Source organism: Aythya marila, assembly GCF_965140915.1.
Source record: "Aythya marila genome assembly, chromosome: 1".
Lineage (NCBI taxonomy): Eukaryota > Metazoa > Chordata > Aves > Anseriformes > Anatidae > Aythya > Aythya marila.
In genome coordinates this window covers 7284632-7310735 of record NC_139042.1, presented here as the reverse complement: position 1 = coordinate 7310735, position 26104 = coordinate 7284632, and positions in this window count along the sequence as shown.

Below are 26104 nucleotides of genomic sequence, written 5' to 3'. Positions count from 1 at the left end.
ACTCAGAAATCTTAGAATCAGGCACAGCCTTTATGCTTCTGATCATAATGTAACACTGTGTACTAGAGACCCAGGGCTGGATCTTGTTTAGGCCATTTCAAATCTGAAGGCATCAACACTGCAGAAGCTGGTAAGAGTCATCCCTGTGTGTCCTTTTGTCATAGCCATTATCTCTGAGTGCAGTCAGAGGGCTGCATTAGCACTGAATATGGCAAGGAGCATGGTGTTGTCTGCCAGGTGGACACAGCCACTCAACTGTCACATTGGGCATGAAAGTGTAGGTGAGAGAAGCTTGCTGCTGCACTGGGGTTTTGGGTGCCTGTGGGGTTTAGAACGATGTTGGCTCTGTGATGCTCAGGTGTGGGAATCCTCATGGTGACACAGATCTCCAGAAGTCTGAATGTCCTGGAAGGAATCATCTGTGACATGAGCCCTTGTGATTTCTTATGACTCAGAGCAGTGGAAAGTCATGCGTGTTGTAATATAAGGTCATGTGTGTTGTTGACTCTGCACTAGGACCCGAGGCAGGGAATATTTCGTGTCTCCATTTGGCTCCTACCAGTCTTGGAGTGACTTTTGTTTTATTTTTTTATTATTATTATTTTTTTCCCTATTTTGCTGTGTCACATGGAATATTTCTTTACTGATCAGAACAGGTTTTTATTTCTTATATTATGCTCTTACTGAGGACTCCTTGAAGCATCTTCTGACCAAGGCAGGGGTGCTTCTTCTCTTGCCCACCGCACTGCCCTTGGTCCTGTGGGACTGCTCCCACAATTTTGGACTAGGTACCCTATTCAGCCTGTGGTGTCCTTACCGAGGTGGCTGTTGCTGGTGGACTGCCTGAACAAGGGGTGGGGCTGGCCAGGTAATGGTAACTATTGCTGAGGCCTCCCTTGGTAGCCTGGCCAGAGCAGACTCAGGATATGGGCACAGCTGGACCTAAAGGCCAGGTGGTGAAAATTGCCAGGAAATTCAAGCTTGAAGGCATTGCCGTGGGCATGGTATCAGGACAATTTCAGATGCAGCCTGCCTGTCTCTCAAAGTACTTAACATGCCATCTGAGACTCTTGTGAGTGTTTGATTATAGAAATAATCTTTCTTCATATTGTTTTGGTTTTTGCTTTTTAACCTTTGGGAGAAAAAATAGTTCAATTAAATTACAGACATGAGTGTTTGTTGCATGCAAATGGATGGAATCCTCTGTGAACAACTTATTCGGGAAAACTCGGTGACAGAGGTGTTTTGCCTTCTATCTGAGACCAACAGAAATGTTACAAATAGTTGAATGAAACCAGACCTGGAAAACACTGGGTTAGCCAGGTGGGGAGGTGGCTAAAAGTGCTATGCCCTGCACATTCCTCTCAACCTTCTTGAATTTCCTCTTTCTGTTAGGAAAACTGTTTTCCTCTTCTGCATGTTGCAGGAGGTGGATGGCTCCACCGCCCCAAACCCCACGCAAGCTCTCAGCTCTAGTAAAGAGTGGGCAGTGGAAAGATAGAAGCAAAGGCTTATTTTTGAGGAGTGCCACTCTAGGTGGAACATTTTAGACTGATAAGGTCTGCAGCTCTGCCAAATGCAAACTTAAATGTATACACCCAACTTGCAAAATGATATATATATATTTTTTTTTCCTCTAAAATTACCATAGTCTCCATCTGGTAGCATCCTGCAGAACTGAGCTGTATTTGTGTGGATGCTTTGATCAGGACGTGGTGTACAGCCACTTATGCCTCCCATTTTGGGTTTTGCTCTCTGTTTATGCTGTAGAAGTAAATTAATTCATGCCACCAGCCCCAGTGTCTAAACGAAGCACATCTATGCAAGACAGCGACAGAGGCAGACGTGTGTCCAGGGAGGTTTACAGCACAGGCACGGCAGTGTCAGCTGCCTCATCCCTGCACATCTCAGAGTGCAGCCAGGCTGCTCTGTGCTTCCAAAAAGGTGCCAAGCGATGGATGTGGGAGCCAAACTGTGGGCACCAAGTTTGGAAAATCTTACAGGAATCTTGGCACTCGCCTACTAGCCTTGCCTGGATATAAACAGCAGTTTTTGTCAGAAATCTGCCTACAGATTCCCCCTCTTCATTTTCTATCCTCACTGTATCTCCAGATGAGAGCTTTAATGCTTCACAGTATTACAGGTTGTTTTAATTCAAACAAAACAAAACAAAACAAAACAAAACAGCAAGAGGTCTCCCTATCATACAGTATATGTTTATATGAGTATATATATATAGGTATTTTGCTCTGGACAGCTATAAAATTTGGTAGGTCATGCCTCCTTTCATGTATAATGCTTTTGCAAAAAAAAAGAAATAAAAAATCAAGTGTGATTTTCTTTGAGGTCTCAAAAGAAGAAAGAAGGAGAGTAAATGCTCTGTGTGCAGTTTAAAATCTGTCACTGGACCATTTCCTCTCAGTTTGAACTTCATATTCATCTTTCCTGCCCCCTGCTGCATTCAATATATTTCTCCTACTGTAGTGGTTTTCACACAACTCCTTTGGCAGCCATAGGAGAATTTCGCACCACTCAGACTGCATTAGCACTTAGGTACCCTGAAACATCAACTCCTGTATCTGACTTAACAAAGCACTTTGAATGGAGGGGTGAAACTTTGCTGAAAATATGTTTGTGGAAGTGGTTCTGTGTTATAGAAGCCCTTTTCCTTCTTTGGAAGATGGGTGGAGAATGGATGGAGATGGATGGAAGGAGCAGCGGGTGCTCTGGCCTGCTTTTAGTCTTGGAGTGACCAGATCTGTGGATGTTCCAGCCCCACAATGTGTTCTTTTTTATGTTTCCTTTAGAGCTGAGACAGGTACATTGTAGGGATAAGGAGAGAGCTATAGGGTGAGTGAAGAGGAATGGTTCATGGGTTAGCAGCTGGTGAGCTCAGTGCAGGACCCAGCTCTGGTACAGTGTGGGCTTAGTGCTGTCCTCCAAGCTCAATTCTCTGTAGGTAGATGGGAAAGAAATTTGCTCTCTGCTTCCCAGGTGCATTGTGCGATGCTCAGACTGCAGAAATAGTGCTACGTAACATAGGTCGATATGATGATGAGTAACTTACTGCAGAAGAACAGGAAACAAAGATAAATGTTACCTTTCCTTTGTGCATCTTGGAGCCCTTTAGAGACTCTAAGGTATAAAATATAGAAGAAGCTTCATGAACATAGTAAAAGCATGTTTTTAATAAGAATGAAATCATTACACAGAAGTACAGCTTACATTGATTTTAGTCAAGTCCTTAGTAACTCAAATTAATATAATATAACCCACTGCTTAGGAAAAAAAAAAAAAAAAAGTAAACCATTGCACTTTTCATGGGGAGATGATCCTCAAGACTAGGATACTAGGATTTTCAGAGTTGTCCTCTAAGCAAGCCATTTCTTTTGGGGGCAGATGGAGATAATCAGTGTCATGGAAAGTGAGGCCTAATTAGCCTCTTCTTATAAAGCTGGGATTTCTTCACAGTTGTGGTAGACCAGAAACCTCTAGTAGCCTGGAAAATGCCTTGGGAGACTCAGAAGTTTTTTCTCATGCCTGATGTCAGTTTTGAAGCTGGAGTGAAGCCAGCAGTTTCTGTCTTTACATAGGTATTAGCGTATGTTACAGCAGAACTATTTTGCAGTGTTGTAATTACAGTTTGAGTCTAGCTTCTTACCTAAACTATTATGAGGAGTAAATGCATACAGGACATGCTTCCTGCAGAAGTAAGCTGAATCTGTCAAACAATTTAGAAGTCTACACCTATGGAAAAATAGACTTTAATCAAACTGCCTGATTTAATGCCTGCATTATCAAACTGCCTGATTTAATCCCTGTACTCCTCAGCAGTCATCCATGGAATACTTTTTAAAACCAGAGTCTTTTGTCTGGCATAGAAGTAATATAATAAATGCTCAAAAAACTAACTTATGTACAATAAGTTTTCATCCTGAGACATTCTGCCATCTTGTTCTGCAAGGTGAGAGCATCTCCTTAGCTATTGTTGGTAAGAGGTGCTCACCTGACTTCTAACCAGCTTTCCTCTAATGATACAGCACCTTTAGCTGGAGAAGTGTAGGTGCAACTGAGGAGTGCTGAAGTCAGTTGGTTCATGTCCTCCTCAGTAGTGTTCAAGTATGTTTTGGAGGAACCTCAAATGATTTGAGCTAGGCTGTTATTCCATTAATTCCAGTGTGTTACAGCTGTGTTACAGTTATTGTGTTACAGCTCCGAAACAGAAAGGTGATACCTGATATGTGTAAATATATATATATGTATGTGTTGTTCCTTCAGTTTTTTTTTTTTTTTTTGAAAAAATACTCTAAATGCTGAGTGGACTGTAACAGAAAGTATTGAAATTATTGACCAGTTACAAAGGCAAAGAGCATACATGTATAAAGTTGTAACAGGGTAGGTTTAGGTTGGATATTAGGAAGAACTTTGCCAAAATGGTTGTTAGGCATTGGAATGGGCTGCCCAGTGAATGGAGAAGGGGCTTGCTGGCTCCAGGGATGGCAGAGTCCAAATAATGGGCAATACTTTTCTTGGTAAGTGAACTGTAACTGTTCTGTGTTACTGATGTATTCATGATGCAGCTCTGGCATCACCCTGATCCATTGCTCGATGTAAATAGGTTTTCCCATTCTTAAATTGGGAGTTTTTGTGCAGATATACTTTGAAAATGAAGTCTGTCCCCTATTGTAAAGAAATAGGAAAGGGAAAGTAAGCCTCCTGAATACTGGCTGTTTTTTTTTTTTTTTTTTTCTTTTTTCTTTTTTTCTGCAAGGAGGAAAGTGGCCAAGGTAGATTACTGGGAGAGACTTAAGTAGCACAAGTGTGGAGGATAGACAAGAAGATCCAGAAGGTTGTTCCAAGCTGCTGATGCAGCAGATAAGTAGGTGCAGCAATGACTGTGAGAGGAGGCAATGAACCCGCAGGGAAGATAACAGTGCCAGGCAGGGTTGAGGGGAAGAGACAGTGGTGGAAGGCTTGGCTTAACAAATTAGAGTATTTACTCTTACCACACAGGTCTGAGCAGCGGAATACATTTGGTGCAGGAAATTTGACTGCCACTCAGGAAATGTGCTTGTGACTCTTAATAAGGGTGGAAGTGAGGCTGGCTGAGACTATTCTGAATTTCCATACTGATCGTAATTCAGGTGAGCACAAGGGATTTCAGAAAGACCATGTCTCTGCCCTTGCCTATCCACATGGTACGTGCATAAGCAAAAATACACATTCCCCAGAGAAATCACAAATCAGATAAAAGAGGGAAAACCAACTTTTTTTTTGTTTGTTTGTTTTTTCTTTTCTTTCGCAGCACTAATCACCATGGTATCCAAGTGTCTATTTGTTAGGCTTGCATAAATCATTGCTTTTGTAACAGCCTCGGGGGGGGAAGTTTTATCTAATTTATTGTGACTGTCTTCCGCGATCTCTAGGCCTACACAAGAATGAAGAGCAGCAGAAGGAGAATGCAGTACAAGGAGGAGAAGGTGAAAGGGACAGGGCACAATGTGGAGTGATTCCTGTGAATACACAGAACAAACCTTTAATCCTACCTAAATGAAACAATGCCAGACAGGAGCATGCACAGCTAGAAACAACATTCATTATTCTCATACTAAACCACTAACTTCCTTTTGCTGACTTGATGCCTCAATTTAGCCATACTTTACTTTGGGTTGCTTCTGCTTATTTTTCGTTGTCTATCTTCATCTGTACATATCTCATAACCTCTCTGCCAGAGGAATTGATAGAGGTGTCTTTTGCTGTTCATGCCTGCTGTATTTTAAATGATTTTCTGAAGTCTGGGAGCAAAATTATGATGTGTTTAGGCCTACATACAAAGTGTCCAGGTGTCAAGGGATTTAAGGATTTGAAAATATATGGGCAACCTCGAAGATAATCCTTTGAATATTAAAAGCAGCAAACCTGCCAAGCCCTTTGCATAGCACACTATATAATCTGTGAAGGAATTCCTGTTACCATGGCACCTCTTGGAAAAGCTTAGCAATACTAACTGAAAAAATGGTGGTGGTGGGTTAAAGCAAGAATAGCAGCTCTGAGCTCAGGCACACTGTTGCTGTACCTCAGCTGACCATGCACTGAAGTGCACGTAGCTCTGATTATGTTCTTACTCCACCACAGGTGCATGTTAAAACTCACCACCATAAACCTTTTGCACTTAGGTTTCAATTTAAACTTGTGTCATAGCTAAAACCCAGCAACTGGTAGTTGTGTTGCTTGGTTAGGACTCACAGAAGCCCAAGAAATGTCAGTGATGTGACTGTGTCTCTGTGATGGAACTCAGCTTGCAGCTCCCTCTATGGTTTGGGCAACTCCCAAGAGGTGGGATTTGGCTGACTGAGTGTAATGTCTGTTTCTGAGCTAGTCCTCTTCCATTTGTCATGAATTGAGATAAATTGGCTCCTCTGGTTATGATATATCTCATTTTAAAGTAAAACTCTAAAATAAGCCAACTGGAACATATCCTAAAATCAAATTTTCTTCCATTGGCTATAAAAGACACCTTGGATCATTAGTGCTGTCAGTGTAGGCAACCACACCACAGACATTTCCACAACTCAGCTAACCAGATGGAGGCTTTTAGTGTAATTTGAGATGTTGAGGGACCCGAGACATCTGTGTGGGGTTGGACAGGATGACATGAAGCCAACAGGAGACACATCTTTTGAAAGTGGCAGCTGGAGGATGTCTCATAAAGTACTAAATTCTGATAGCTAGAAACTAAAGAGGGCCCTTTGGATGGGATACAGCTCCAGACTAAGACATTTGAAGTAAGGCATTGTCAGGTAAGTGCATGTCAACTCAGTCTCTAAGCACCTCTAGAGAATTAAAAGCTCATCTCATCTGGTCAGACATAGGCATGCAGTACCATTTGAGATGTCCCATCTTTCCTACCATCTGCTATTCTAGAAATGTGTAAATGCTACATCATATCAGGCTTTGTATCAGACACTCTAGGGTATATAAAATATCAGATGACATCCCAATGGACTGAACCCAGTCCCTAGTCAATACAGTCAATGGATACTGGAGCACACATCATCTCACCTCAGCTCACTCCATAGCTGGCCGGCTGAATCACTCTTTAGCTGGGGAATTTAAAGATCCAGGGCTCATTTTAATTGCCCACCCATAGTCATATATGGTCTCTGAGGGGCTCTAGGATGTCTGAGACATCTGCATGGGCTTGGCAAATATGACACAGGACCTGTTAGAAAACTTGTGGCCTTCTGAACCAACAACTGCAGGTAACCAAGAGGTAAGGTCCTTTAAGGTGTCTCAAATTATTCTAAATACCTTTGTACAAGCAACTGCATGAGTGTAGCCACTGAAATGGAGGTGTCCGAGCGTCTGATTCAATCCTTCTCTAAAAGACAGTAGTAACAAATCTCACCCTACACTTTTCTCTCCTTATTTATACTAGGCTTCCTTTATATGATCGTCACTTTAATAGGGGACTTGTTCTTGTTGAAGCCTTTCAGTGTTGCAGTGAGGATAAGAGAAAAAACATAACATAATCGAGGCAGTCTGCTCCTATGGGTATACCCCAGACCCTCTGCAATACTCCTCAGCACAGAGAATACTTTTCCAGCAGGGTCTAAGCCAGTTGCAATTCATCAACCATTGCTAAGAAAAACTGAATTAACTTCAGATCTCAATGCAGTTACACTCAGAGATGTGTAGCATTTTTATCCAAAGACCATAAATTTATTAGGTATAGGATCTTTCAGATACGCAGTTGTTTGTACAACTCTATACATTGTGCACTACATTGCTAATAGATATACTCAGAAACAGTCTCTTTGCTGGTAGAGCCCAAACTTCCTCATGCATTTGTCTTTCACCCCAAGAGAGAGCACTTCCTTCATATCCCCAGGGTTGCAGTAAAAACCCTATAAAAATATTGTTCCCATGGTGTGGTATTTACCTTAGCTGACTTCTGCTGTCTAAAGCCCACTCAGACCTCATCCAGATTCCCTTAAAAACACTACAGCTGGAAAAGTGATATCCTGCTCTCAGCCCTAGTTACTCCCTTGTGGAATGAAAGCAGAAATATTTACTATTATCTGTTTGGTTTGTTTTGTGGCTTAAGCCGATAAAGTTTATAAAAGTATATATGACCAATATATTGTTATGATGGTTCTTAAGAGAGAGAAGTTGGAAAGATTCAGCTCTTTCCAACTCATTTATTCTTTATTGACATGGCAAGTGACACAAGTTTTGCCAAAATGTATAAAGGACAGCACTCTGAGGTCTGTCAGTTGTAGAGACAATACGTCAAATATCTGCCTTGATGGGGATACAGATCACTGTCTGTGCAATTATCTCCTGTGATCATTTGTGGTTACTGCCCAGACTTGATTTGCTGCCAACCTGCCAACCGTCTCCTTTCTCTCGGAATCTATTCAGTTTTATTTCATCATTTTCCAAAGAAAAGGCTTTGATCACAGTTTGGATTCTGAAGGAGAAGAAAGTGTCTGTTTTGATCTCTCCTCTACCACTTTATCTTCATAATATTCCCCTGACAAATGGCATCTCATCCTATGGTACGATAACTTTGGTAAAATATTGACACCTGGTTATAATACATATTTACCTGCAACAGCTCCCTGTAGTGAAATGGTTTGTTAATGAATTACTTGTGTATGTACTTGATGTTTGTTTTGTTTCCTTAGAAAATCCCACTTTTGTTTTTAAAGTTTCAATCAATGCATGTCATTATCAGTTCCACCAGGAATGCAAATGTTTTGGTATTTTTTATTTGAAATCTTGTTGATATCAATATTTGATTATTTTGCACTGGTTTCATTGGTTTTTAACAGATGGACACTTTCCAGGGAAGAAAAGATGGTGACTGGGAGTTTCAATTCTGTTAGATCCACGTCTTGGGATGTGCCATCATGTTCCAGCCTGAGCTCAGGCATTGCTAAATTATGAAAGTTATAATCCAGCCCTCAGGGTAAATCAGCTGCACTGCGTCTTTCAAGAGATACTGCAGCAGTTCAGGCAGCCAAAGAATTCAAAACAACATGTTCAACATCAGTGGTCTCAGTGAAAAATGAAAATCTCCTCACCAAAGAACTTAGATCATGCAGAACCAGACTTTTTTTTTTTTTTTTTTTTTTTTTTTTATGTGTGTGTGTGTGTGTCAAAAAATTGCTGATGAAAATTCCCTATTGCTTTTGTGAGGAGGAGAGTTGTCAAAAGGCTAGAAAAGAGAATGATGTCAATATATTAATGGTGTGATTTGTGGCTAGTCTGGATTGCACTGTAGATTTTCTGATTCTTTGTGGTGATGTACCCTAATGTGTCAGGGGCAGTGACAGAAGTGGAGTGGTATTTTCCCCATTCTGCCGAGTACAGTACCATTGCCTTGCTAGAGAATTTTTACTGCAGGTCCTGAGGAAAAGAGATTTTGTGACATTCTGTAGTTTTCTGTTAAGAAGGAGCCCTAGATTTTGCTCTAAATTTAAATTTCACCCCTGCTTCTCTCATTTTAACTACTCCTGCCTCACCTGCCACAAACTCCTCTAGGCAGTCCAGTTTCAACTCAAAGTCTAATGCACCCCAGATTGCTCAGAAGCAAAAGTGCAAAACAGATCCTTGGAAACCTTTGTGTTCCCAGTGGATGTCATGGACAGAGTCCAACTCTACCTCTGCTGCCCAAGCTGCTGAGACACCAATTTTCAGATTTTGTTCATATTCTGTCTAAGTGCATTTTAGACCACAGCAAATCAGAAGGCTTATAAATCATTACTTAGCACTGGGGAATATCTGATGGCTTGAGCACTCACAATCTTGTGGAATCTGGAAAGAAACACTGTGAATGAAAAGCTATTTTTATACAGAAAGGAAAGACACTGTGATATACAATAATTCCTTGTGAATCATGTAATTGGCAGTTTGTAAGCAAAATAAAAGGCATGCTATTTTGTTAACAACGTGTAGGAATTAATTTTTACTTTGATAATAGTACCTACAGCAAGTGTCATGGCAGAACATTTCACTAGTAGACAAAAGAAACTTCCTTTGCTGCCAGTCAGATATTTTTTTGCTCCTGAATGACACAGGTGATTGCAATGCTTTGCTGTGTGCTGACAGCAAGAATCTGTGCAATCTCTCTTTTCATGAGACAAATTATTTTTTTCCAATATCAAGGCCAAATGAACAGGGACTTCCATAGGAGAAGACACAAGGACTTCCTTTCCTAGCAGGACTGTCTTGTTTTCTTAATTTTTCTTAGTAATGCAAAGTGTTCTTGCAAAAATTATGGCAGTCTATGTTGATGAATGGGAGAAAAGGTTTTGGCATCCCTGAGCAGTTCATCAAACCTAAGAGAAGATTACTCTTCTAAATACCAAAAAGTAACCATAACCTGTAACCAATGCAATGATGAGTGGAAAGAGTTTTCTTCCTGACTCCAGGACAAATAGCCTGAAGAAAGAGTTTTGACTGTCCCTATCTTAGCATACATGTTAAGTACTATTTGTAAGAAAGCTCCCCAGCCCTTTCAAAGACCTGTTTGTGGGAGCAACCATAAACTAGAGCTGGAATATACCTTTGCATTTCCCAGAAATTATTCCTGTTCACTATGAATTGGAGCTTCTCATTGACAGAAGGTGATAAGCAGCATTTTCAGGCTGATGAGTTTTCTAGGGTTATAAAACAGAAGACTAATCTGTGATAGTATTTTGAACCTACTGCTGTTCCCTGGAAAGCTAAAGGCAAACTTTTTGATTAATTTCAGAAGAAATGTTAGTAGGGTGCCTACATCAATAATGTCCCTGTTGTCCAGCCTGATCCCATATCTCCAGTGGGCTATTAAAGGTTTTCTAACATTTTTATTTCTTAATCAATATGATCTACTTATTAGCCAGAAATGTTCTGCAGTAAAATTTTACCACAGCTAGCTGAGTTATTAGTGCCATTATCATAAAGTTATGTGAGTCCATGCATCCATGTGACTATGTTCTTGCTGGAGTAAATAGTGGGGGGTACCCTGACTCTTCTCAAGTGCTCCCTGAAGTAAGCTAAACTGGCAGTAACATTCTCCTTATCTAGCTGAAGTTTTTTATAACAAGATATCAGAGCAAAGAAGTGTTTTCATAAATACTTTTCACAGATAATAGATATAAATTTCCTCTTCATTCTCTAAACTTAGTATTGTGATTAATAATGAACAAGTGCATTAGTGTTTATAAAAATACTTGTTTCTCCAGCATCTCTCTGATTTGTGGTAGGTTCAAATCACATCAAAGGTTCTCATCTTTCAGCTGGTATGTGAGAGGTGTCCTCCTTTGGTCAATACTGTTCAAATACATGAAGCATTCTCCAGGTGTACTGTATAGGTAAAGATTCTCAGAGGGTCACTTGTTTCTTTGAGATGTTACAGAGTTTGGGTGGGAGGTTCCTACTTGTTCCTAGACTTGTTTAGGTGTTTAATGAGTGCTGCAGTTGACACCAGGGTGCCATTGGATTTGTAAGTGCTGACAAGTTTTATGGGACCCTGGACAGCAGTCAGACTGAATAGTGCTGTTGGATCTAGGCAATAAATTCCACATGAGTTTTGGAAACCAAGGCAGATGGTCTGAATACCACTCAGTTTTCCCAGTCTTTTACTCATACAGCAAAATTAAAGCAGTATGATGGCAATCCAGGGCTATCACTATAGCAAACCCTGTTGCAAATAAAAGCACAGAATTGCTAGCCAGCTGAGGAAAGTGATTGTCCTGCTCTGTTCTGCACTGATGCAGCCTCACAAGTAGTGTGTGAAGTACTGTGTGTACTACACCACAGTGTAAGAAGGCCATAAAACGATTAGAGAGTGTCCAAAGGAGGGCTACAAAGATGGGGAAGGGCCTAGAGGGGAAGATGTATGAGGGGCGGCTGGGGTCCCTTGGTTTGTTCAGCTCAGAGCAGGGCAGGCTGAGGGGAGGCCTCATGGCGGCCTGCAGCGCCCTCACGAGGGGAGCAGAGGGGCAGGTGCTGAGCTCTGCTCTCTGGGGACAGAGACAGGACCTGAGGGAACGGCATGGAGCTGGGACAGGGGTGGGTCAGGCTGGCTGTTAGGAAAAGGTTCTTCGCTGTTTGGGCACTGGTTACCCAGGGCAGTGGTCATGGCACTGAGCGTACTGGAGTTTAAGAAGTGTTTGAACAGTGCTCTCAGATGTAGTGTCTGATTTTTGGGTGGTCCTGTGTGGAACTACTCCCTGACAGCCAATGGAATCATAACTGAGTAAATGCACTGGACGAGACCAGTGGACAGAGTCTTAACTTATTATTGCTCATGTCACTTTCAGAAACTTTTTTTTTTTTTTTCTCAGTTGCTCTCTAGGCAGCTTTTTTCTTAGTAAAAAGTAGTAAATAGTAAATAGTAAAAAGAAATTTCACTGATTCTTACACATTTTTTTCAATTGTAAAACTGTAACATAGTGTCCTGTTTTCAGAGAGGAGGAGATGAAAATGATCAGTAAGGATCAGAGTTCAAGCAAACCTCATCATTCTCCTAGTCCATCCTCCAGGAAGAGAGATCTTCTCTGATGCATTTTCTATGACTTTATCCAGTCCAAAATCAAATGACTGATCTTCTACAACATTAATCTGGAAACTAATCCATGGTCCAAAGAAACTCACTATACAGAAATTTCCTCTTTGCTGCCCCTTGCTATACTAGTATCAATTTCCTGCTTTGTAGGAGCACAGCAGCATGGGTTTGATCAGTGATATACTGGTAGGGAGTGCTGTGGGATCAGCAGGTGCCCTACCAGACTTTGAGGACTTATGAGTAAAAAGGAGAAATAGATAGCTGCAGATCTGTGGTTAACATGTCAACAGAATTTACTAGTCATTTCTGCCTGGGTATATTATATTGGGACTGTATTTACACAGTGTGGAGAGGTAGTTCTGAAACATGCAGACAAAGAAAACAACAGTAATCCAGACAGTTTTCATACATCTTTTCCCTCTCAGTGAGAGATAACACCCCCACAGGCAGTGCATTAACATTATCATTTCTATAACAGCAGTGCCTCCTGGCCCCAGTGGAGATCATGGCCTCATCTGCTTGGAGCTATGGAAACATATACTTAAGGTCTATCTTTATTTCACAGTGTTTGTGCACTTATAAGAAAACTAGAGATATGAGCAAGTTCAGTGTCGCTATCTTCATTTTATGCAGTGTAGGAAGAGGAAACAAAGAACAGAAATGTTAACAAGTGGACTCAAACCCTCTAAAATCCATCTTGGGACTAGAATACAACTGGACTGATGGCCATACATTGTTAGTGATGAAGAACAGGGGTCAAGGGGAGATGTGTGAGTCACTAATAGCTTCAAAAATAAGAACAATGACATTACATTAATTTTACAAAATTTTACTTATGAGAGAAAGGCTTTAAAAATCAGACAGTGCAGTATGAAATGACAGAAATCAGGTTTAAATACAAAAATGTCACACTGCATTACTTGTGGCATTTTGAGTCAAAATGAAAGCTTTTTTTTTTTTTTTAATTTACTCTTAAGTGTAATCAGCACGACATTGAAATGAGGATTTCTATAAAGGATCAGTGTCTCCTGAACATGAAGAAAAATTACAGTATTTTTATCTAGAGAAACCAGCTTACAGAGTTCTCCCCCTTTTCCAGTTATGGCTATTTGCTCATCTCACGATTTGTCTTCCACTGATGAGACAGCAATCAATAGAAATTACAGCACCTGCTGACACAGATGATTAATATTGGAAAATAGTTGTAACCTTTCTGTTGAATGCTTCTGGCAGGATAAAACACAAGCATTGGTTGCTGCTGGTTATACCCATGTTCCTGCAACAGTCCTGCAAGCCTCATCTTATTGACTGAGAAAGCATATTATATTATGTGTTCAATGATATTAATAAATAAACAGGGACACTGTCACTATCTCAGAATATTGTGGGATAAAAATTATAACCCAGTCCTCCTTCCATGACAGTATATATATATGTTTTTTTCTGGGATAGCCTGGAGATATTCTCATGCCTTGCTGTCCCTCAAATTGTCTGGTTTCAAGGTGTCTGAGAGGTTGAAGGGGTCTGTCTCTGTTCCTGGAGATATGATGGCAGTTTGTAGGCACTTCATTTCCCAGGCTAGACCAGCTGTCCTGTAGCCCAAGTTTTACTAAGTGTCTCCTGCTCCACCGATTATATCAGTCTCTACAGTGCTTTGGATAATGGAAGCTGAACCTATTCCTAAAGACAAAAGTGACATTTTTTGAGGGAGTTTGTCCCTTTTCCTTACCCTGTTTCCTTGTCCCACGCTTCATCACTCCGAGGCTGCAGCCTGCAGCACACCATACATGCTAGACATGCTCCTCTAGCATGCTTGTTTCCAAATCCATGAAAATTTGTGGCCCTGGGGGCTGTCTGCAACATGCTCTGAGAATTGAGTGCAGAAACGATCTTGACCATGCAGTCATCCCCCTGAAGGGCACCCATGGAGGGGCTGCTTGGAATTTGTATGAACCTCTGCTTTGTCTGCCCTACTCACCAGCTGTCAGGAACAGCAGCATCCACTGCCCTTCCAAGGCTAGAAGCCATTGGACTTGCACACAGAATGTACTCTTGTCTTCCCTCAGTTCAATGCAGCAACTAAAAATGGATGTGAGGGACAAAGTGTAGAACTGACATGGGCCAGTGTGCCTCTGGGCATCTAGCTAGAAAGCTGAGAGCAAGTGACACATGTCATCTGCCAATCTAAATGTGCATGACTCTCATGAAGTCTTCAATAAGGACATTCAAAAAGGAAAAAAAAATAATCAGCAGCTTTTTGGTGGTAGAGCTATATTACAGCCTCCCACCAGTTTTAGTGGTTTTTGTTTGATTGTTTTTTGTTTGTTTGTTTTCATTTTCCTTGTTGTGTATTTTCCTTAAGGAAAAAAAATATATTTTTTTACAAGAAAATAGCAGGAAATTTTCAGCTGACTCAACCCTACAAAAATACTTCTGAGATCTCATATTTTTTATTGTGCTCTGCACCCCAAAATATACAGACTGCGTATTTGCTTGGTGCCTGTGTCCCTGCAAGTTCACTTTCAGACATGTTAATCTGTTTAATAACTCATCTAATGTCAGTGACTGGCTGTTCAGATTAGATTTCTACTTTCTACAGCCACTCCACACACTTACTGAGGTGATTCCCTCTGCTCATACTGATCGGAAGAGTTTACCAGTGACTAGATTAGCTTGCATATGCTTTTGCTCAGATTTGTTGATATTTTAAGGACAGAATATTTCAAGACTTTTCTCAGCTTTTTGGATGATTCTCAGATGAAAACAAAAAATGCTGCATCTGGTGAGAGTTAATTATATTTCAAATCTGTTGCAACTGATTTGGCTTGGCCTATAAATACTAAGTAGAACGTGTTCAGTGTTTGAAGACTGAGACTATACTTCTGTGCAAGTTAGTTTTGTAAGTTAATGGCTCCGTGGAGGGATAACAAGTGAGCTTTTGACAACCAGAAACCCCCTGTTGTGTGTTGGATAAATGCCTGGATAGAACTGAGACCAAAAGCAACTCAGGGCTAGATGAACTAAAGGGCGTAGTACTGGGACGTGGTTTTGCAAACAGAGCAGGGGAAGGTAAGAAGTCACTGTTCCTCCTTATCCAGTATTGCCTTACACAGCTGAGAATTTTAATCAAGGCCCAGGCCTTCTGAATAAACCCCAAATCATTTTGTTTTTCCTTTTGTCTACACCTCTTATCAATCTCTGTCATCATCTCTCAAACATGAATTTCCTGTTAGAGGTAGGATGATTTTACCATCCATAAATTCCAGATGGGGAGTCTGTGACCTGGAAAGAAGCCAGAAGAAAACCAAGCCTTTCTAAATTTCAGTCCATCCCCTGCCTAACAAGATCAAAGGTTTAGCTGTGCTCCTAGCCTTTGGCAGCCTAGAGCGGAGGCAGGTATGGCAGGCTCTTTCAATAGCAACAGAGCTCTATGGTGGAAAAAAACATTCAGTGACATCCAGAGGCAAGAAATGGTTGCCAAAACAGCCAACAAAGATATAAGGCATCATCCTCTGGTATCAGGTAAATTTTCTGAGGCAAAGAAAAACAAAAATAAAGGCAACAACCCAAATTACTTGTATATTATTCTCAATCATCACAAATACAGGAAGCACGATGTTAACTCACTTTGAAACTAACTCAATAAACCTGAGAAATCATGAGTTAAGGCCACCAATATAAGATCTTGATCATCTTTGTAGGCCATCACCAATACCTATTAGTGCCCTGTATTTTGTGGTGAAACAACAGTGATGGAGAGATGCAGAACCAGACCTGGGCAAGCCATATCAGTGCTCACCTACTCCTTGACCTTAGGCACCTCAGTTGATTTAATAATTTAATGTGGTGTGGTCATTGAAGAGTCTATTAGCAGATAAAGTCTGCTTCCAGAGAGGTAAATCACGACATGCCCATGGATTTTTACTGTCTGTGTGACCTCAACAGACAAAGAAGAAATAACTGCAAAGGCTGAGAAAATTTGTATGCTAATGTCTTTATGAAGTGAAAATATTTCCAAAACAGTGGCACTCATAAAGACCCACAAAACCCTTCCCTGACCCTGTATATTTTTGGCAGTCATCACTGACAAAGTCGGTACATGCTATATTTCCTGCAGGACATAATTATATCTTTGCCAAAAAGATGGGTTGAAACAGGAGTTGGACTGCAAAGACAACTAGTCCTTGAGATGCTATAAGCTGTTGAGGTCACTGGGGAATGAAGCTACTGAGCATTTGGTATTGATTTTGTGAAAACTCCCAGTAAGAGATACTCTGTCACACAAAGAAGTCCACTGGTACTAGGAAAACAACAGACCAGGGATGTCTGGTGGCTTGCATGAATTTGAGGATCTAAAGTTACAAGGACACTTATATCAGTATAAAAACTGCAAGAAAATGTCTTTCAGGATCAGGTTACAGATGTATATTGTGACCTATTCTTAAATTTTTAATTATTTTTCTCCCCATGGAGGTATTAGGTTTTTAGAGACTTTACAAAGCAGGCAGCCTTTGTGAGGATAATGTTATTCAAATGATATTTGCCAGGCTGCAAGGAATATTAAAAATTCATGCAAACACAGAAACCAAGAAGATTCTTTGTATAAGTTGACTTAAGATTGCTCGTTATTTACATATAGATATAGTGTATTTTTCTTGTCCTGACTAGATGCTTCCTCTTCCCCCTAAATTCTGTGGCCAAGAATTTTCAAAATTTGTGAATGAGAGAGTTTACAATTAGCTCTGAAGTCCTGCACAGGTAGGAAAACACAGGTCTAGTGGACGTTTCTAATCTTCTGAAGGACATGGAGAGAAAGGAACATTTAGTAGAGGTCAGTTCCACTTCCTTTATAATTAAATCTAATTGGAAATTAAGGAAGAGAGGTGTCTTTTCTTGCCATGCTAAAAGAACAGACACAACAGATTAGACTCAGCTTGCAGTTCAGCCCCAAAGAGAATCTTCCGTTGGTCATCTGTAGATGATCTTTTTTTCTTTTTCTTTTTTTCCTTTTCTTTTTCTTTTTCTTTTTCTTTTCCTTTTCCTTTTCCTCTTTCTTTTCCTTTTTCTTTTTCTTTTTCTTTTTCTTTTTCTTTTTCTTTTTCTTTTTCTTTTTCTTTTTCTTTTCCTTTTCCTTTTCCTTTTCCTTTTCCTTTTCCTTTTCCTTTTTCTTTTCCTTTTCCTTTTCCTTTTCCTTTTCCTTTTCCTTTTCCTTTTCCTTTTCCTTTTCCTTTTCCTTTTCCTTTTCCTTTTCCTTTTCCTTTTCCTTTTCCTTTTCCTTTTCCTTTTCCTTTTTCCTTTTTCTCAGTGGTATTTTTGTATATGTTGGCTGAAGCAGGGGATTGGATGCTTTTGGTGAATTCCACCAAGTTCTGGCCAGTTGTTCTATAAAAAAATAAAAATAAAAAATGTTTTGGATATGTGCCATAAATTTGGGGTATAGCCATAAATTTTGGATGCACACATTCATTGGCCTATCTGCATCCAGAGGTGGAGCTCCTCATCACTTGAAGAGTATCTAAAGCCTACCCCAACTTATAGATCTTTGAAAGAAAAGCAAGGAAAAGAGAAACACCAGAAATATTACCTCAAATTGCCCAGCCAACATGATCCCATGAGAGAGGGCTGAAAAGGTCCTTTTCTTCTGCCTGTTGGACTTTAGACATCACTTTTTGGACTGGAACATTTGGAATTCTGGACTGATAAGCAAAAATGGTATTGTCTTCAAAATAATAGTTTCTTATTAAAAAAAATAAATATATATATATATGTGTTTTTTTAGCACCACAACTAGAACTCTATCCACTTTTAGTCTTACATTTCCTGGATGAACTTAAATGAACTTCCAATTTGCCCACAGCTCTGGCACTAATGTGTCACTGATATGGAGCAGTAAGTGACAGAAGAGATAACCTGAATGCAGTCAAGACCACATTTTGCTAGCTAAAAATATAATTGACACTTTTTATTATTAGTTGAAGAACTCAACAGCTTAAAAATATGTGATACGTAAACATAACTTTTTTATTACATTCCCAAGCTTAAAAAGCAGCTTGCTGGGCAATTTTTGGCAGATAAGTACATAAACTTACTATTTCACTTGCAAACCAAGTGAGAAACATTAAAAGTGCACTGTTATAAGAAAATCACATGTAGACTAAGCTTCACTTGATCTCTGATGAAAAATGGCACTTTATATTTCAACAGATCTTTATTTTGCTAGATTTTTTATGCCTGTCATCTTCATTTTTATTTCTTTTTCGAAATGTCTTGCTGACATTTTATAAGACTTTTTTTTCCAGCTTCTGAAACCCCATCAGCATCTCTCACACTTTCATAGTCTACAGGGCTTGGCTGACAGTACTGCCATTATGTTGTTTTTTACATTCTTCTATCAGTCTTTTTGTCCAGAAAAATGCTGAGATAAAAAATTATGGTACTGTCCCCTGATGCCCTTAGATGACGAAGTTGAAATAAGATTTTTTCAGAGGTCTTCTCAATTATTTTTTGTTATGCATGATGACTGCATGATGGAAGAATAAGAAAAGACAGGCAAGAAGTCATGCCTGGATTCCTTGTGAGAAGTTAGATTTGCTTGTGTTAAAGGTGTTATGCAAGTGTGGATGGTTTTGCTCACAGTCTTTAAATTACGGGATTTTAAGTCAGATAGGGAGAGTCCCACAGGTTATTTTTGCTGAGTAGGGAGAAAAACCTCTCACTTGTAAGAAATAGTGCTTTCTGCTACATTCAGAGTCAGTGATGCAGTCATGCTGTACATGAAGAGTATCAGTCTTCTCTACACATCAAGTTTTGGTGCCAGGTTTTCCTATGGGTTACACTCCAAACTGACCGACTTAAGAGCAATCTCATTCTCCACTGCAGTCCTTTCCTTTTCTGACCATGCTTGTTTCTACCAAAGTATTTTTTCTCCCACTTATTTTGCTATTAAGCTCCCCTTCACCTGCCTGCTGTTTTCTGTGTTGTCATTCACTCTGCATGCCTTACAGTCCACTTGGGCCATCACCATGGATGGCTAGTTTCCTTCAGCCCCTTTGTTTCATCACCTTAAATCTGTTTTTTCTACAATGTGAAACTTATTCAAACATTTGTCTAAACCATCTTATCTTCCTTTATTTCTAGTTCTTCAGTATTTACTGTGTTCTGGTATAAATACAAGTTGCTTGAAAACAACTTTTTCATGATCATTAATTAGTAAATTAGTAAAAAAGTAATTAGTAAAAAAGACCTTCAATAAATTTGGGAAGAAGGAAGGTTTTGGGATGCTTGGTATTTCTCAGGTATACTTCCAGCTCACTTTTCAAATGCACATTGCCATTTGGGCAAAGTCTCTAGTTCCTGCTCTATAACACATTTGTCATTTATTTCCTACTTTCACTGTTGGATGGGAATTGATCTGTGTAAGTGTATGATACGGTGTATGATATGGTCTCTTACTAATGGCTCACAGATCTCTTTCTCTGTCAAGTGAATGCCCATATCACATAATAAACTTCATACTTGACTCTGGAAACTTCTCAGGGGTCTGGGTAGAGCTCATCATACTGTCTGGAACAAACTTTTTTTTTTTTTTTTTTTTCCATTAGGTGCTGTGCTTATCTAAGACAAACTTACCGAGAGCAAAAGACAGTTTATTTATTATTTTATTTCTTTTAATATTAAAAAAAAAAAGGAAAAAAAGGAACCCTAGCTGACCCTAGCTGATATGGACTTGTGGTCTGTCTGTGAGCAATGATTTATTCTGAGCCCTAAATGTCAAAATATTTGTCATTTTTGGACTGGCACTTTTGAGGCATTATCTCTTCATGAAAAGTTCAACCACATTCAACTTTCCTTCTCTTTTTGACATGCAGCTAAAACCACAAAATTTCAAACTTGAGAGAAAGTCTTTCTTTTTTTTGTTGTTATTGTTTTTGTTGTTATTATGATTGTTATTATGATCACGATTGTAATTATTTCTGTCTGTGTATTTGACATTTGTCCCAGGAGCAGCAGTCAGTAGCCAGTGATACAATGCTGTAAGTGAGTAGGAAGGCATGGATTTAGGATAACTCTCTTTGCAGCCCTGATGATGTCATCAAGTCAGCTTTTCATGGCTATACCAACTCTTCAGCTTTTTTTTTTTTTTCCTTCAGTGTTTTTGCTCTCATCCCCATGAAACAGGACATCTCTAGGGCAGCAAGTTTTTTAATATAACAATGACCCACAGTGCTGCTGTAAGCCCATAGACCTATGGAAATAGCATAAAATGCTTAGAAGTGTGTGAGAGCACATCCACCTCTCTATTTTGAGGTGAAGGTAGGTCTTGACATTGTTAGAAATAGCAGAGGTGATTGGCACATTGTCCTGGCCAAATTCCAGCATGGCTGTAATTGAATGCATTAAAGTAGTGCCTGTAATGCTTCACTCGTGAAATGGAGGATGACATTTTCAGAGAACTTGAAGCCTACAAGCTCGAGAGTGCTGGGATAGGGCAAAAAAGGCAGGTTGTAGTGACACTTTTTCTCTTCTTCTTTCCTCCAGTTTCCATAACATTGTCTGGTGCCTGAATTTATAACATATACAGGACTTGATGGTGTGCAGATACTACCTATCACCTCTGCATTCTGTTTTCTCTGACAGAAAATGGTGCTGTCACCACTCTGGAGTCACTGCTTGTGGGGACAGCACACATTGCTTGCAGGTGCTGTGAGCTGTATGTCCAGCAGTGTCCGAGAGCAAGTCAGGCTGAAGAGACTGGCTGACCCATTGAGCGCAGAAGCCCTTGAACCAGACACAAGCATCCCAGCAGCCCTGCAGAGGGAGCCAAGTGTGGTAAATCCATAAGGGAGGCTTTGTGGCATCTCGTATTCATACCCAGAGGGGTTTTCTGGTTGCTATGCCTGCTTCCCACCAGTTCATTAGCCAACTCCACACTAAAGTATGAAGAAAACACAGAGTAATTTTTCTATTTTGAAAGAGGATGGAGAAGAAGAGTAACCAAGGCACCTTAATTTCTCTCTCATTATACAGTTATCAATGCTTTTCTTCATTTTTTCCTGAAGTAGAAGAAAATACTGTCCTAAAGGAATAATGCTCTTTCCTCAGTTCTAGCTGCTGATGTCACTTAGGATAATGTCCTTAGTCTCTGTGACTGTTGGCTTCACAGCCCCCTTTCTCCCTGTTTCTATTAGGGCTCCCTATTTCCACCTTCCTCTTCTACTTGCCTCAGCTCCAGGTTGTCTCCTTATACCCCTTTTACCCCTACACAAGCACAGATATTCATTATGGCCTTTGCAGTGAAGCATCACTCTCCTGTCATTTATTTATCTATTTATTTATTGTTCCCTGTCTGCCCTTCTTGCACCTCCAGCTAAAACAAAACAAAACAAAACAAACAAACAACAAAAAAAACACAAAACAAACAAAAAATAAAAACACGCAATAAAGGCTGTGGTTTAAATCACTTCTTGCCTACGCTGTCCTAGCACAACAGAGATCATGCTGGGATACTGCAAGACACCATTATTACTTCTCAGCACCATGGGCACACATAATACATAGGTGAAATCCCCACTCACATACCAAATAGACAGCAAGAGCCACCTAGGGCAAATATAAATCTTTGTCTATGGGACAAAATGTTTTTCTGTGGAGAGCTTGGGAAGACTCTGCTCTAGTTGCTATTAAGAGAGTTGATCCCTGAACAACCAGCACCTCCAGCACCCCAATAGCTTTGCTCCAGCCAAGGTGGTAAACCCTCCATAAGATACCTGTACCCATAAATGTGCTTTCCATTTGTTTTCTAAAAGCTTACCAGGCAGGCTTGGCAGTCTAGAGGGACAATAGCTTCACTGCATTGAATTTCAAGATAGCTATGTACAAAACCTATTGTATACCTTTCCTGCCCTGGGCTGGGCTGTAATGGGTACATGTTCAAGTACCTACATAAAGGACATCAAAGAACTGAGATGTAAAAATTTACCCTGTGGGAGTTGAAATGAGTCAGAGTTTCTGGACTGGTGATTTGTAGGTGGGAACATGGTGCTCACAGTCCAGGTAGGGCAATGTGGCACTGCTGCCCTTAAAGCTGAAATATTCTGGCTGTTTAGGTTTGGTGTTTGTGTCACTGGATGCTTTTGTCCATCAGGCTGGAGGCACAAGAGCTCCTCATGGCTACACGTTGGCTCTGTATCACTAAAGTATTCACACTGAGCCCTGTGCATTATTAACCAAAGGCTGCTGGCAAGGAGGTTTTTAACCTGCTCACCAGAGGCAGGTATCTCCTGGTGCATGTTACTGACCCTTTAAAGTATTTGTCGTGTAGTGGCTCAGGGGTGATACTGCCATCCAAACCCTGTCTCAAAGTCCCCTGTGCTGCAATTGCTCTGGTGGCATCAATGCCCCTCTGCCCCCATGGTGTAGGCCATGGTCTCTCTGGGCCTGCTCTGGTCCCTTCAAGCTCTCTTGTGGCTTCAGCTCTTTTGGAACCTGTATTGCTGTGGGAACTGATAAAAAGCTGTTCTGGAATGATCATCTGTGTGTGCTTGTGTCTCCCTCCTTGGAGATCTTCAAAAGCTGCCTGGACATGGGCCTGGGCAGCCTCCTCTGGGTGTTCCTGCTTGAGCAGGGGTTGGACCAGATGGACCCAGAGGTGTCTTCCACCTGCAGCCATTCTGTGGTTCTCTGTGCGCGTGTGCATGTATGTGCATGTGTGCATGTGTGTGCACATAGGGAAGAGCAAACCCGCAGATATTTATCATGGTTGGCAGAGCTAGTCTAAGATGAAGCCTGAAGGGTCTCTCAGTACAAGGTTACATAGGGTGACTACACATTCCTAGGCATTAAAGAACCTGAAATACACCACTAGGGAGCAGGCAAGTGGTAATGCATAGCCCTGTGAAAGAAGACAGTTTTTAATGGAGCCTTTGCTCATGGAGAGAAATCCCCATTGATCACATATTTCTACCCTAAATTCTCCCCATCCCAAATTCACTTACCTCACTTCCATACACTGCAGCCATGCCCCAAACCCAGTCCCACCATGGACTAAGCTGGTTTAGTTGGAAGTGCTCCTTCTGCCAATCACCTTGGAGTTGGGGATTAGAAGGGCTTTTCTCTTCTTAATGGGCACAGCCTCAGAATATTGCTTTCCTTCTCATTTGGTGTCATTAAAATACAACAATGTGGTTGCCATTGAAAAAAAAAAGGCTCTGGATACACTGCCTGTGAGATTATATTGTAAACTAATAAGCCTGCTTACCTACAGCAAATGCTAGCCCTATTAAGGAAGGATTATATGTAGATTAGGAGTCAAAAGCTTAGAAAACATGTCTCTAATATTTTACTAGAGGTATATTCCCGTTGATCAGCAACTGAATCCCAGCAGATCACATCCAAGCAGGCAGAATACAGCCAATAAATACACCACTCGAGGAAGAAACAGGCTGCTTTCCTGCACACTGCAAAGCCTTTCTGAGACCCCTATTGCATATGGGTGATGACAGGAGTTTAAGGCAAACATCTGCCATTAGACCCTTGAGATTTGTTCTTTGAGCCATCAGGTTGACAACATTCAAAACACTTTCTGTTAAAAAAGGGGAGAAAGACATGGGTGTTTGACATAGATTTGACACTCTTAGTACTTAAGCATAGTGATAACTGTGACATTTTAGCCTCATGCTTTGACTTTCAAGATAATGAACAGCCCTTTGACCAGCTGTTACTGCATATGGCACCATGGCAACTGCCTTTCTTAGGAAAAAGGGAAAAGAAGATAAGATCTTAAAAGAATACGTTTCATTGCTGCCAGTCATTATTTATTACAGACCTTCATTCCTACTGTGGCAGGCAGAGGTCAGAGGTGCCACTGGTGAGATTTTGCTGCAGGCTGGGCCTTCACATGACCAGCTGTAAGAGGTGGATTTAACTCTGGGTTCCTAGCATCTTTCTGCTTGTCTTGCATGTTTAAAACCCACCCCAGAACTCTGCAGCTTAGGGACATCTGCAAATCACAGTTTACAGCTGTTTCCCTATTGCATTTCTAGACTCTACTGCAAGGCAGCATCAGGAAAATAGTGTGTGGAAGTGAAACAACAATAGGCTTAGGTTAAACTTCTTTACCTTCTGTATTTAGCAGAGCAAACTTCCAAATTCAGGCTTTTTGTTTAGCCTGGGACTTCAGCTAATGAGCTGGTGTACTGTAGGGACAAGCTAGGGTATTGCTTTTCTGCTGATGTTGTAACAGCCTTATTACTATTATGCAAACTATGTATTAGACCTAATTCATTTTCCCTAGTTGCTACCACCTGCTTCTGCTTAGAGGGAGGGCTAATGAGCAGTTGACAGTAATTAATGAGCTTCTGCAACAAGCATTTCAATTTCTTCACTGAATAAAATTAGATTTCTCTTGTGGGCACGGTGCTCTGCCTCCTTGGGACATCGAGCACCATTAACACCCTAGTGTGTCAGGGACAAAACATATCCATCAGCAAGTGTTTGTAGCGGTTGGTACTACCCAGAACAACCCTTCTTCACAGAGCAGGGGAGCTCTGTTCTGGACTCCAGCTTTTCAAACAGGTCTAGACACCAGGTCAGACATGAAAGTTTCAGTGGTGCCCAGCCAACCAACCCAGTCCCTGCTCTGCAGCTGTGGAATAGCCTTTGCAATGGGACTGTAAATGAGTCCTGCTGTGGCAGGGCTATTACAGTAACTATTCCTGTACTCTCCGAGATTTTTTATAATAAAGATTGCTGAGTGGCTTGACAATGGGGAAGAGTGTTTGATAAGTGCCCAGAGATTTAAGTAATGAAGCCCCATTTTCCTCCTCTCCCACAGGTGACACAGGGATCCAGCTGTCATTGTCTTGGTGCGTGTGAACTGTAAAATAACACATTTATAGTGAATTGAATAATTGCTTATCCCAAGTAGGCACTTAAACTCCTTTGAAAACCAGTGAAGTGACTTTCCAAAGATCAACTAGGCACTTGGTTGTTTCTGTACATAGAAATACTGCTCATCTGCTTTGTGACAGGTCCCAAATAATTTTTCAAATTGGGACATCATGTCTTTGAAGCCATGGGGGCATGACTGGAAAAATGAGCCCAGATACGTGGCTGGATATGTGAAATGACCATTAAAAGGCAGTGGGACAAGTGAGAGAAGGAGCCCATTCAGAACATGCCACATGCCTGGCTGAGGCAACAGGCTGGCAAGCTTTGCCACTGCTGTCACAGCTTGTCTAGGTTCTGCAATTGTAAGTATTTCCTGTTTCCCAGGCATTTTACAAAATTTATTTTCCAAGTTTCTCTCTCTCTCTCTTTTTTTTTTTTTTTTTTTTTTTCCCCAAATGTAGTCTGGGGAATTAGTTCAGATTTGCCCAGAGACAGGGTGAAGAAAGTACTTTAAGAGAGGCTGCTCTGTAATGAAGAGCCCACCTACAGACTGCTTTGTACAGCACTGCTCAGGAAAGCAACTTCATTTTGTTGCTGCCTGTTGGGGCAGTAACTTACTGCTGTGAAAAATCTCAGTAAACAGTTTTTTTTTTTTTT